The 13,425-nt window shown below is 47.1% G+C and overlaps 1 protein-coding gene across 4 annotated transcripts in view; it reads right to left on the bottom strand.

Annotated features, from left to right (window-relative positions):
• ANKRD12 (ankyrin repeat domain 12) overlaps positions 1-13,425 on the bottom strand; it is a 111,759-nt gene that overhangs the window by 97,086 nt on the left and 1,248 nt on the right. The gene's annotated exons all lie outside the window — the stretch shown is intronic.

Below are 13,425 nucleotides of genomic sequence, written 5' to 3'. Positions count from 1 at the left end.
TGACAAGCAATCACTTGTTCCCACAGAGGATCCTTGTTTCTGGGCAGCAGTTCCTTGTTTGCACAGGGTGGTTTTCTGCCCAGAAACTATCTTTGGTGCTGGCCGTAATGCACGACCATCTGATGAACCAGTGTTTGCTCAGTCATCAGGTGATCGCTGGCACCTTCACATGGGGCAATGGGTGTTCCTACAAATGCTCATCCCAAATGATCGGTCCCTGTACAAGGGCCATAATGACAAGGAGCCCTTTTAAGAGGACTCTTAAGACCCCTTTACACTGGCAGATAATCGGTAACATGGGTTCCTGGGAACGCTCGTTAGCAAAAATCTACCGATGTAAAGGTGACGCCAGTTACCCGATGAACGAGCGAAACGTCAGTTACTCATGTAATAAGATAGTTTGTGCGGTCAACTAAGTCATTGTTTGCTGGCGGCTAATTGTGCCATCTCAACACGCCCTGCTGCATTAGCGATCACTGCACTGCACCCCATACTGTGGAGGAGATTGTGGGATGTAAATGTGAAGGTTTCCTTCAATGTCAAGCAGGAGATTGTCAGGAAGGAACGCTTCCTTTCCAACAATCGTCTGCTCAATTGTGTAAAAAGGCATTAACTGCTTACCGATTTATGAATGCACACGACACGGTGCGAGGAGCATACGGCTCCTCGCACCTTAATTTGCGGCTCGCAGAGGAGCACGCTCTCCTCTACATATGCGGCTCGCAGGGGAGCGGGACAGCTATTCCTGTACTAGGGATGTCGCTAGCAGGTATTGAACCATCAGCAGCCCAGGGGAGAAGGAAGCAGTACCCCCCTCCCCCCTGTGCTGCTGCCACCAATGAGAATGCAGAGGGGAAGAGGAGGGGAGGGGCTGTGGCCACTGCCACCAATTAAGTTAACTCACTCATTAATTCAAATACAGAAGGCGGGTGCTGGCTGCAGAATCATATAGCCTGCACCCGACCTCTAGGAGAGGTAGCTGAGATCCGCGGCAGTAAACAAACCCCTTAGGTGCCGCATAGGGTGGTCATCTGAGAAATCTTGAAACAGATTGTGAAAAACAAAGATTGCCAGAAGTCTCACTAAAGCTGTCTACATTACAGGTAGGAAAGGTGGTTTAAAATGCACTTTTAAATGTTTGATAACGTAATTATAGTAATACTGTTGTGTGCACGCATATTTGTGTAAATGTATAGCTTGTGGCTCCTGGCCTTTGTGTCTGTAAGGTAGGCCTCCCCTGCTCTGGAACAACTGGGGAGCCACAGGTTGAGGAACACTGCCATACAGGAATCTCTGGGTGTAAGGATTTTACAGGGATTGGTCAATTTAGAATACCAGCGGTATGTGCAGTCAGCTAGTAATAATCATTATCGGCACTGATGTCTGATAATTTAATATCCAGAATTCATGTTTACATGCAGACTCCCTGACCTGCGTGCCAGCGCTGTACTGAGAACATGGCCCGGTTGACCAGCGGCCTCCATTCACTTACACTAGCGCATGCACAGTCCCTCCCCAGTATAACAGAATGGAGGCCACAGATGGACAGAAACCTCCATCAGTAGCCATGTTCAGAGAGATAGGTCCCTTGACCTGTGCGCTACCTGTAAATATAAATTATGGATATTAAACTATTAAACTTCAGGGGGCGCTAGTTTAATAATACTCATTACTAGCTGAAGGCATGTGCAGTTAAGTAATATAAACCGGCCAAACCCCAAAAGGGATTTTCCACCTAGTTTACTGCAAAACAACTTCGTTTTGGCAAAAGCTCAGAGCTGGTTTCAGGGCACTTGTATACAAGCGCTCGTATTTAACCACAGCAATAAACCCTGATTAGGCAAGAACAATCATGACACAAATGAGAAGAAAATTAAATATTGCACCTATTCGCCCTTATTACCGATGCAACAAGAAAAAGAAACACTTAAAAAAACCAAAAAAAAAAAAAATGCTAAGCTACAAAAAAAAAAAAAAAAAAAAGCAGAAATTATTCAAGGACACAAAACAGCTGTACGCTCGTAAGGAGAAAATCGTAGACCAAAAAAATGATATACACACGCACCTTCACAAATGGCATTAGTTCTAATGGGGAGATTAAGTCACAAAATATGGTGCGTAGCATATACCGGTATGCATCCTAATCTGCAATTTAAAGCTTCTTGCCACTTTTTTAAAGTGGGAAGGAAAGGGGGCGGGCTTCCCAACACCCGCTAGTTTTACTATAATTTATGACACAAAAAAACCCGGCAGAAATCAGAGTTCAAGCCAACACTTGCCGGCATAGATTTGATTTTCTGGCGAACGGAGGACCGCAAAACCTCGCTCCAGTGCACGGGGGATCAAGAGTGGTGCAGGGAACACTGGACTCTATAAATCTTCTCCAAAATTCTTAGGGTATATTCCACATGAGACAATTGTACAGACAAAAAAAAAAAAAAAAAAAGCTCAAATTACATGCAGATTTTGCTGTAGCGTTTACGGTACTCTATGAAATAAACATAAAATTGCCATGTTAAATGTGCACCAAAGATCAGTTTCCACAACGTAAGGGCTCATGCACATGCAAAAACAAGGATACCATCCGTGTCCGTCCTGCAATCTATAGAACAGTCCTATCCTTATTGCAAAACGGACATACGGATGCGGACAGCACACAGCCTCTTTTGCAGCCCCACTGAAGTAAATGGGTTCTCATCTGACCCGCAAAAAAGGCAGATCGGACTTGGACAGAAAAACACGGTCGTGTGCATGAGCCTTACGATGAGATTTCTTAAAATCTTAAGCAATTTGCTGTTCCTGTAAACGCTCCAGATTTTCCGCTTGCAATTCTGTGAACGAAAAGGCCCCCTTTCACACGGGCGAGAACTCGTGAGGTGAACACATTGCACCAGCACTGAATCCGGACCCATTCACGCCAATGGGGCTGTGCACATGAGCAGTGATTTTCACGCATCACTTGTGTGTTGCGTGAAAATCGCAGCATGCTCTATATTGTGCGTTTTTCATGCAACACAGGCCCCATAGAAGTGAATAGGGCTGCGTGAAAATCGCAAGCAAGTGCGGATGCGGTGCGATTTTCACACATGGTTGCTAGGAGACGGATGGGGACCCGATCTATATTATTTTCCCTTATAACAGCATTCTTAATACAGAATGCTAAGTAAATTAGAGATGGAGGGGTTAAAAAAAAAATAAAATTTTAACTCACCTCATCCACTTGTTCGCACAGCCGGGCTCGTCTTCTTTCTTCTTCTTTGAGGACCTGGGAGGAAAAGGACCCACCAGAGGTCCTTTTCCTCCCAGGTCCTCAAAGAAGAAGAAAGACGACAAGCTGGGCTGCGCGAACGAGTGGATGAGGTGAGTTTCATTTATTTTTAACCCCTCCATCCCTAAGGGAACCCTTAGGCCCCTTTCACACGGGCGAGTATTCCGCGCGGATGCGATGCGCGAGTTGAATGCATTGCACCCGCACTGAATCCCGACCCATTCATTTCTATGGGAATGTTCACAATCGTAGCATACTCTATTTTGTGCGTTTTTCACGTAACGCAGGCCCCATAGAAATAAATGGGGTTGCGTGAAAATCGCAAGCATCCGCAAGCAAGTGCGGATGCGGTGCGATTTTCACGCACGGTTGCTAGGAGACGATCGGGATGGAGACCCGATCATTATTATTTTCACCTATAACATGGTTATAAGGGAAAATAGCAGCATTCTGAATACAGAATGCATAGTACAATAGCGCTGGAGGGGTTAAATAAAAATAATTTAACTCGCCTTAGTCCACTAGATCGCGAAGCCGGCATCTCCTTCTGTCGTCATCTTAGCTGTGTGGAGGAACAGGACCTGTAGTGACTTCACTCCAGTCATCACATGATCCATCACCATGGTAAAAGATCATGTGATGACCGGAGTGACGTCACCACAGGTCCTGTTCCTCCACACAGCTAAGATGAAGACAGAAGGAGATGCCGGCTTCGCGATCAAGTGGACTAAGGTGAAGAAGTTCGGGTTTGGGTACCAAACATGCGCGATTTTTCTCACGCGATTGCAAAACGCATTACAATGTTTTGCACTCGCGCGGAAAAAAAAAATCACACGTGTTCCTGCAACGCCCGTGTGAAAGAGGCCTTACCCTGGGTTCACACCTGAGCGTTCCTCAAACGCGCGTTTTACGCGCGTTTTTGTCGCGCGTTTTTATGCGCGTTTTTTGTAATAGTAAACGCGCGTTTGTGTCATTGACTGCAGTGTCCTATGGCCACAAACGCGCGTCAAAACGCCCCAAAGAAGCTCAAGTACTTGTTTGAGCGTCGGGCGTTTTACAGCGCGTTCGTACGCGCTGTAAAACGCCCAGGTGTGAACCCTTCCCATAGGGAAGCATTGGTTTTCATGTCTTAAGCGTTTTACAGCGCGTTTGAACACGCTGTAAAACGCTCAGGTGTGAACCCAGGGTTAGGCTTCACTCACATCTCCGGCAGAATATACGGTAGGCCATTCTGGGAGAAAGCAACCAGCTGGATTTCGCCAGATCTGGCACTGCCAGATTCTATAGTTCACCACCGGATCACCAACTGTTTTTGTCCGCCTCAGATACACATTTTTTACAGCTCGGATGTGGATCCATTCACTTAAATGGGGCAGCAAAAGATGCGGGCAGCATAGCGTGTGTTGTCTGTAGCCGTATGTCTGTTTCGTGGCACCTGCAAAATAATAGAACATGTCCTATTCTTATGCATTTTACTGACAAGGATAGGACTGTTCTATAGAAGCCAGGACGTTCTGTTTCGCAAAATGCACACAGCCAGTATCCATTTTCTTTGCGGATCTGCAATTTGAAGACTACAAAATATAGGCTACGGTCGTGTGCATGAGCCCTAACGGTAATGAATTCTGGCGGTGATCTGGCTGCTTTCCGGCATTTGTGCCAGATCGGTTTGCCTCAGACGTAAATGCAGCCTTAGTGCAAGCAAGCACACACAACATAATAGTTGTGCATAAAAATCAGACGCAGAATCTATGGCAAAAATCAGAGGCTGACCTTAAAATTTCTGATGTGTATTTCCAGTCTGCCTGTGACTTCTTGTTGTGAATTTTAAATCTGCACAAGGAAAAAAAAAACTAAAAAAAATAAAACACTGACTATTCAAAAGGCAGCATGGATTCCCAGAGAAAACAATGACACGCTGATTTGGGCACAAAATATGCAGTGAAATCTGCCGTTAAATATACCCTTAGGCAACAAAATCTTGCACATCTGTCAAATGCAGCTGAGGTTACAATAGGCAGAGCTGAAGGCAAGTGAATTCAATGCCCCAGGAACGAGTATGAGCCCTAAATAAACTTGACCTCCGGGTGACACCTCGCATAGGCCCCAATAAAATCTAGAAGAAAAAAATCCATAACAGGATTCCTAAAATGTAGCGGATGACAAAAGCGAGCAGAACACACAATGCAAGTACAATGACCGCAGATTCTGGGGACATTCCCACCTTGCAAAGAACAAAAGACTGCTTATGCATGCATGTACATTCTTCACATGCAGCCATTCGCCTGGCCTAGCAATTTCTCTGCTGCGCAGTGTATTTTCTGGTTATACTTGTTGTTATTGGGATATTTTTACCTAGGGCCCCCTCGAGTCAACTGAATAAAAGAAATGATAGCTGAAGTAATGCAGCTCAGATTAACGTTGATGTCCATGTACAGAGTAATCTATCACCTCACTACAATGAGCGTGCAGATGATCGCAGAGACCCTCCATCCACAGAGAAATAATGGGGCGTATCTATTAAGGTGGTTGCGCCTAGCGTCTGCCAAATTTTAAGTGAGGTAAGTACATTGTGTGTGAGGTATAACCCCTTTAATGACCACCCACAGTCTTTTCTCCTCTCTCTCTCTAACACCGCATGCACGCGACTGTGTCCGCACCGCACTTTACCCATTCCGCAGCTCCCGCACTATTGCAGAAATGTCTATTCTCTTCCGTTATACAGACAATAGGACTTTTTTTTTTTTTATACGGAACAGACATCCGGATAGGTACAGTATGTGCTCTCCACATCTTTTGTGGCCCCATAGAAAAAAAAATAATGTAAAAATGCGGATCAGATGCAGAGCAAAAATACGGTCATGTGCATAGGGCCTTAGAAGGGGCAGAACGCTTCTGTGAGCACTCCTGCTCTACAAACAGCCTTTGGGCTTGTTCACACGACGTATTGTTTTGCGGGCCGTTTTTAACAGATCAGTTTTTTTTCTTTTTAGTAGTGTTTCCGGTTCCGTCCAGTTTTTCCGTATTGCATATACAGTAATTGCATAGAAAAAATTGGGCTGGGCATAAAATTTTCAATAGAGGGTTCCGCAAAAACGGAATGGATACGGAAGACATACAGAGTACAATCTGTATGTGTTTTGTTTTTTTGTGGACCCATTGACTTGAATAGAGCCACGGAACATGATTTACGGGCAATAATAGGACATGTTTTATCTTGGAACGGAAAAATGGAAATGGAATGCATATGGAGTACATTCTGTTTTTTTTTTTTTGCGGAACCATTGAAATGAATGGTTCCGTATACGGAACGCAAAAAACGTTTGTGTGAACGAGCCCTTTTGCTGTACAGCCAGGATCAGAGGTGGCTCCAAGCCCAATAGTTAACCCTCTGATTGCCACAGTCTGTGACCGCAGGTAGATCCAAGGGGATTTCCCCATCTGATTGGGTCACAGTGATCTGATAGGAAGCTGGGTAAGACTTGTGCAGTCAGCCCTGGGAATCTAGAAAGAACCTCAGAAATGTAAATTCAGTATCCTGATGTTAGGACGCACTAGTGTCGCCCTAACCACGGCCTTTGCCATACAGAGCATAATGTATTAGCATGCAGGAGTATGCTATTATTTTTGGTCAGCTTCTATATATATATATATATATATATATACATACACACCCACTAAGGAATTACTGTCTTACAATTTCATTTTATGGTTAATTACATTTAGGTTAAATACCTATAAGTATTACTTTGTATGACAATACCTCCTGAATGTGATTTTTACAAAATGTTATAATTTCAATAATAAACTATTTAATTTAAAAAGCCATAAAAAAAATAAGCAATTATTTTACATAAACACATTCTATTGTGCATATATTACATGAAAGCAAAAAAAAAAAAAAAAAAAAAAAAAAGATATCCACACGACCAAAATAACTCTCATATATAACCGCTCATGTAACAGATCCTTCTGTGTAAAATATGCACAGTATAAACACTAAAGTGTGAAAAGCAATGCCAAAAATCATTTTCTATATCTGCAATGGAAAAATAAATTATATAAATTCCAAAGTAATTTATGTATACTCGCACAGCACCAAAAACATAGCAATTTATTCCCACATGAAACTAGGCCTTATGCAGCCATGTCAATGGAAAAATAAAGCGGTCATGGCTGCTTAAACATAAGAAGGAAAAAAATAATAATTGCTGGTCATTAAAGGGGTTTTCCGCAATTTTTTTTTTTACTGATGATCTATCCTATTGATAGGTCATCAGTATCTGATTGGTGGGTGTCCAACACCCAGGACCCCCACCGATCAGCTGTTTGAGAAGGCACTGGCAGTAGGCTAGCGGCATCACACTCGTTGCTCACCTGGCCTAGGCATAGTTCAACCCCAGAAAAGAGAATGGGGCTGAGCGCGGTGCTTGGTTCACAGGAGCGCCAATGACTTCTCAAACAGCTGATCGTGGGGGTCCCGGGTGTTGGACACCCACCAATCAAATACTCATGAACTATCCTGAGGATAGATCACTTATAAAACCCTGTAAAACCCTTTTAAGGCATTTGCCAGTTTTAAGACACAAAATACTGGTGTAAAGTAGTACCGTAAAGAAGTGAGTCTAATGGACCCGATCCATGGGAACGCTGGTTTGCCGGGTGATTTGCATCTATCCTCTGGATGAGAGATGCCCGATTATCAGCAGCACATATCCCTGTGTAATCAGGGATGTGCTGCCGACAATCAACACAACTGGAGGGTGGAAAGACTGGGGTGCAATCATCCCTCCCTCATTCACTTTGCATTGGCCTGTGTCATTTCTGGCAGACTTTTCTGCAACAGGTGAAGGCAATCTTACAGGGCCATAACATGCACCAAATCAGTGCGTGCATCTCTAGCTTAACTCTTCTAGGTTCAGGCTAATTTAGGGTTGGGCGATATACCGGTATCACGATATACCGCTGTTTCCTAAATACCGCAGTATTTTGTGACGTCATAGAAGCAGTCATGTGTGCTGATCGCTTCTCAATCTGTGTCCGCGGCCGCCCGCCCCAGCATGAACCGATACTGGACATTTGCAGAGTACTTGTACTCGTGCAAATGTCCCGATACCTGCTGGCCGCTTGCAGCGGAGCTCTCAGCAGTTCGGCCGGCATGGGGGAAGGAATTCTGTGACTCGCATTCCCGGCACCCGACCTCTGAGAGGACGCTGTGATCCGCGCAATTAACCCCTCAGGTGTGGCACCTGAGGGGTTAATTGGGCGGATCACAGCGTCCTCTCAGAGGTCGGGTGCCGGGAATGTTCTTCAGTCTCTACATTGGTGGCAGTGGGAAGTGCGCCACCCCCTCCCTCCCCAGTATTAATCATTGGTGGCAGTTCCGATCGGAGTCCCAGCAGTGTAATGCTGGGGCTCCGATCAGTTACCATGGCAGCCAGGACGCTACTGAAGTCCTGGCTGCCATGGTATGTTAGGGAGCAGCATTATACTCACGTGCACGGTGGCCGCTCCTTCTTCTCATAGGTCTGTGCGGCGCATTGCTAATGCTATAAGCATTAGCAATGCGCCGCACAGACAGAAGAAGGAGCAACCGGCGCACGTGAGTATAATGCTGCTCACTAACATACCATGGCAGACAGGACTTCAGTAGCGTCCTGGCTGCCATGGTAACCGATCGGAGCCCCAGCATTACACTGCTGGGACTCCGATCGGAACTGCGCTCTGCCACCAATGATGGGGGGGGAGGGGGACCCTGTGGCCACTGCCACCAATTAAGGGGCCACATGAGAGGCTGGGGGGCACATGAGAGGCTGGGGGGCTGTTTTTTGGACTTTTGGTTGGTCAGTGGTCACAACATAAATGTGTTATTTATTTAATTGTTATAATTGGTATCAGTGAGTACTTAAATAAGAGTATCGGTACTCGTACTCGGTCTAAGTCCTCTTTCACACTTGCGTTGTCCGGATCCGGCGTGTACTCCACTTGCCAGAATTACACGCCGGATCCGGAAAAACGCAAGTGTACTGAAAGCATTTGAAGACGGATCCGTCTTCATAATGCTTTCAGTGTTACTATGGCAGCCAGGACGCTATTAAAGTCCTGGTTGCCATAGTAGGAGCGGGGAGTGGGGGAGCGGTATACTTACAGTCCGCGCGGCTCCCGGGGCGCTCCAGAATGACGTCAGAGTGCCCCATGCGCATGGATGACGTGCCATGCGATCACGTGATCCATGCGCTTGGGGCGCCCTGACGTCACTCTGGAGCGCCCCGGAAGCCGCACGGATGGTAAGTATGCTGCTCCCCCGCTCCCTGCTACACTTTACCATGGCTGCCAGGACTTTAGCGTCCCGGCAGCCATGGTAACCATTCAGAAAAAGCTAAACGTCGGATCCGGTAATGCGCCAAAACGACGTTTAGCTTAAGGCCGGATCCGGATCAATGCCTTTCAATGGGCATTCATTCCGGATCCGGCCTTGCGGCAAGTCTTCAGGATTTTTGGCCGGAGCAAAAAGCGCAGCATGCTGCGGTATTTTCTCCGGCCAAAAAACGTTCCGTTCCGGAACTGAAGACATCCTGAACGGATTTCACTCCATTCAGAATGCATTAGGATAAAACTGATCAGGATTCTTCCGGCATAGAGCCCCGACGACAGAACTCTATGCCGGAAGAAAAGAACGCAGGTGTGAAAGAGCCCTAAAAAAAAAAAAAATTGTATCGGGACATCACTACTATAAACCACTCGTTCTGGTACAGAATTACCCCTGTAATGTTTTTGTCGTTATTAAAAGTCAATTGACTAGTTACAGATACCCGAAATGGTGAAAAATGACATATAAAAGTATAACAATTAACGTCTCCTTGTGGCTGCCCCCCATACAGTGTAACATCTCCTTGTGGCTGCCCCCCATACAGTGTAACATCTCCTTGTGGCCCCAAGTGATTTTTTCTTCTAAATGGGCATTTATCGCGATATATATCGTTATCGCGATAAATTTCTTAATATCGTGGGAATATTTTTGATATTGTACAACCCTAGGCTAATTTCATTTAAAGGGGATGTGCCATGAAAATATTCTACAGCTTTCAAACCAGCACCTGGATATGATTTTTTTGCAATAGCATGCAATTAAAAATTTAGCATAGCCACTGATTTATTCCATAAAATGTATCTGTATAGCGCCACCTGCTGTTTTTGTTTTTTCTTATTTCTTTGACCTGCTCACTGGGAAGGCCGCACATGCCGTTTCATCCTTCAACTGCCTCCTGAGCTGTGATAGGCTGAGCTGAGACACGCCCCTGAGCTGTCAGCTTGATATAAATCTAGCAGAGCAATGAATGGGGAGATCTCTGGATCCATGTGAGGTACAGGGCTGGTTCTAGCTTTGTTAGAAAGAGATTTAAACTCCAGCAGGCTGTTCTCTACCAGAGCAGCCTACCTGATCCGTTAAACGCAAATGTGAACCTGCCCTTACAGTTCATTTGCACAGGGGACTCCCATTCTAGTGATCATGGGGGGGTCCCAGCAGCCATAATTTATCACCTATCCTTTTGCTAATGTGAAATGCCCTTTAAGCCAATATTAATAATTCTGCCGCAACATGAAGTTGGAGGAATCTAAAATGGCCATATGACAGTCACCTTTTACCATCTCGAAGCTTGTCACTGACACATCAGAAGCTGTCATTAAGGGGGCATCATCTAGGCAGAGTGTCATGCCCCTACTCTTCTGACTGAGACGTCTTTGGAGTATATCATCTGAAACCTCCAATTCACTGAACAGAACGGCATGTGCATTACACTCTGCTGAAATTAATAGGAGACTTCTCATTTAGAAGGGGGGGGGGGGGGGGGTGGCCATGAGATAGAGGCAATCCTTTCATTCTGCTAGATTTATATCAAGCTGACAGCTCAGGGGAGTGTCTTTTCTGCTGCATCTTAGGGGGCGTGCCCATGCTCTTCCTATCACAGCTCAGGGGGCAGTTGACGTATGAAACAGAGGATGTGCGCCCTTTTCGGTCAGCAGGTCAAAGAAATAAGAAAAAGACAAAAACAGCAGGTGGCGCTATACACATACATTTTTTTGAATTTCGAATTCCATGCAATTACAAGAGTATTCAGATCCAAGTGCTGCTTTGAAAACTGTAGAATATTTTTACTGCCACCACCGCAAGTGAAACATCCTACATTAAACAGGACCTGGCACCGCTCCCGTTTTGTTAAATCCTTGCATTCCCCATGTAATAATTCTGGAGCATCCGTTCCCCAGTTATTGCTATTAGAAACTTACTGCATTTGATTGGCTGGTGTCAGACTGTGCAGGGACACCTCCCCCCTCCCAGTAACAGTTGCAAATTCATTTACTTCTAGTAGCAATAACTGAGGAACGGAACAGAATGTTATATGAAAAGATGCTCCAGAATCATTAGTGCACAGGAATACAAATTCTTGAAACAGACATTTCAAGAATGGTGACAGGTCTTCTATAACGCTGGGTTTCTATGTGACGCACACTTACCATGCAGCAAACCGTGTGGCGCACTAGAGCTAGATTGGAACCCAGCTTAAAGCCATGGAAGAAGCACATTATAGTCTTCGGGTCTGTGAAAAACATGGACATAATGCGTATGCCATCCATGTTTGGTCCATGGTTTTCATGGATTGTTGCTAGGAGATTCTGTAGAAATACATTTCTAACCCTAGCAGTGTCTGTGAAATACTGATGACAAATGGGAGGGAAAAAAGCGGGCACACAGACCAAACACGGCTGCTTCACAGATAAAACACTGACCAGGGATGTTATCATGGACCTGAGAGGCCTAGTACAATCTATACCACTTACCAAAATGGGAATCTAAGGCTTTGTTCCCGTCTGCTAGACACCAGTGGTGACCCCCCCCATGGGTCTGCCAGACACCAGTGGTGACCCCCCCATGGGTCTGCCAGACACCAGTGGTGACCCCCCCCATGGGTCTGCCAGACACCAGTGGTGACCCCCCCCATGGGTCTGCCAGACACCAGTGGTGACCCCCCCCATGGGTCTGCCAGACACCAGTGGTGACCCCCCCCATGGGTCTGCCAGACACCAGTGGTGACCCCCCCCATGGGTCTGCCAGACACCAGTGGTGACCCCCCCCATGGGTCTGCCAGACACCAGTGGTGACCCCCCCCATGGGTCTGCCAGACACCAGTGGTGACCCCCCCCCATGGGTCTGCCAGACACCAGTGGTGACCCCCCCCATGGGTCTGCCAGACACCAGTGGTGACCCCCCCCATGGGTCTGCCAGACACCAGTGGTGACCCCCCCCCATGGGTCTGCCAGACACCAGTGGTGACCCCCCCCATGGGTCTGCCAGACACCAGTGGTGACCCCCCCCATGGGTCTGCCAGACACCAGTGGTGACCCCCCCCATGGGTCTGCCAGACACCAGTGGTGACCCCCCCCCATGGGTCTGCCAGACACCAGTGGTGACCCCCCCCCCCCCATGGGTCTGCCAGACACCAGTGGTGACCACCCCCCCCCCCCCCCCATGGGTCTGCCAGACACCAGTGGTGACCACCCCCCCCCCCATGGGTCTGCCAGACACCAGTGGTGACCCCCCCCCCCCCATGGGTCTGCCAGACACCAGTGGTGACCCCCCCCCCCATGGGTCTGCCAGACACCAGTGGTGACCCCCCCCCCCATGGGTCTGCCAGACACCAGTGGTGACCCCCCCCCCCCATGGGTCTGCCAGACACCAGTGGTGACCCCCCCCCCCATGGGTCTGCCAGACACCAGTGGTGACCCCCCCCCCATGGGTCTGCCAGACACCAGTGGTGACCCCCCCCATGGGTCTGCCAGACACCAGCGATGACCCCCCCATGGGTCTGCCAGGCACCAGCGGTGACACCCCCATGGGTCTGCCAGGCACCAGCGGTGACACCCCCATGGGTCTGCCAGAGTCTGTCTGACAGGAAGAATAATGCTGCACACAACGCTATTCTTCCTGTCAAAAACAACAGAATATACGACGGAAACAAGTGTGAACAAGGTCTTAAACAATACATAATATGGAAGTCTTAGGCCGAGGGGGTCAAGGAAAAGTTGAACAATCATTGTATCGTGTTCTCAAGTGGTAGCAATCCTTAAGGGTGCACCAGAAAAGAAGGTGGAGCAGT

Source organism: Bufo gargarizans, chromosome 5, assembly GCF_014858855.1.
Source record: "Bufo gargarizans isolate SCDJY-AF-19 chromosome 5, ASM1485885v1, whole genome shotgun sequence".
NCBI lineage: Eukaryota > Metazoa > Chordata > Amphibia > Anura > Bufonidae > Bufo > Bufo gargarizans.
This window is presented reverse-complemented; position numbering and strand designations above follow the sequence as displayed.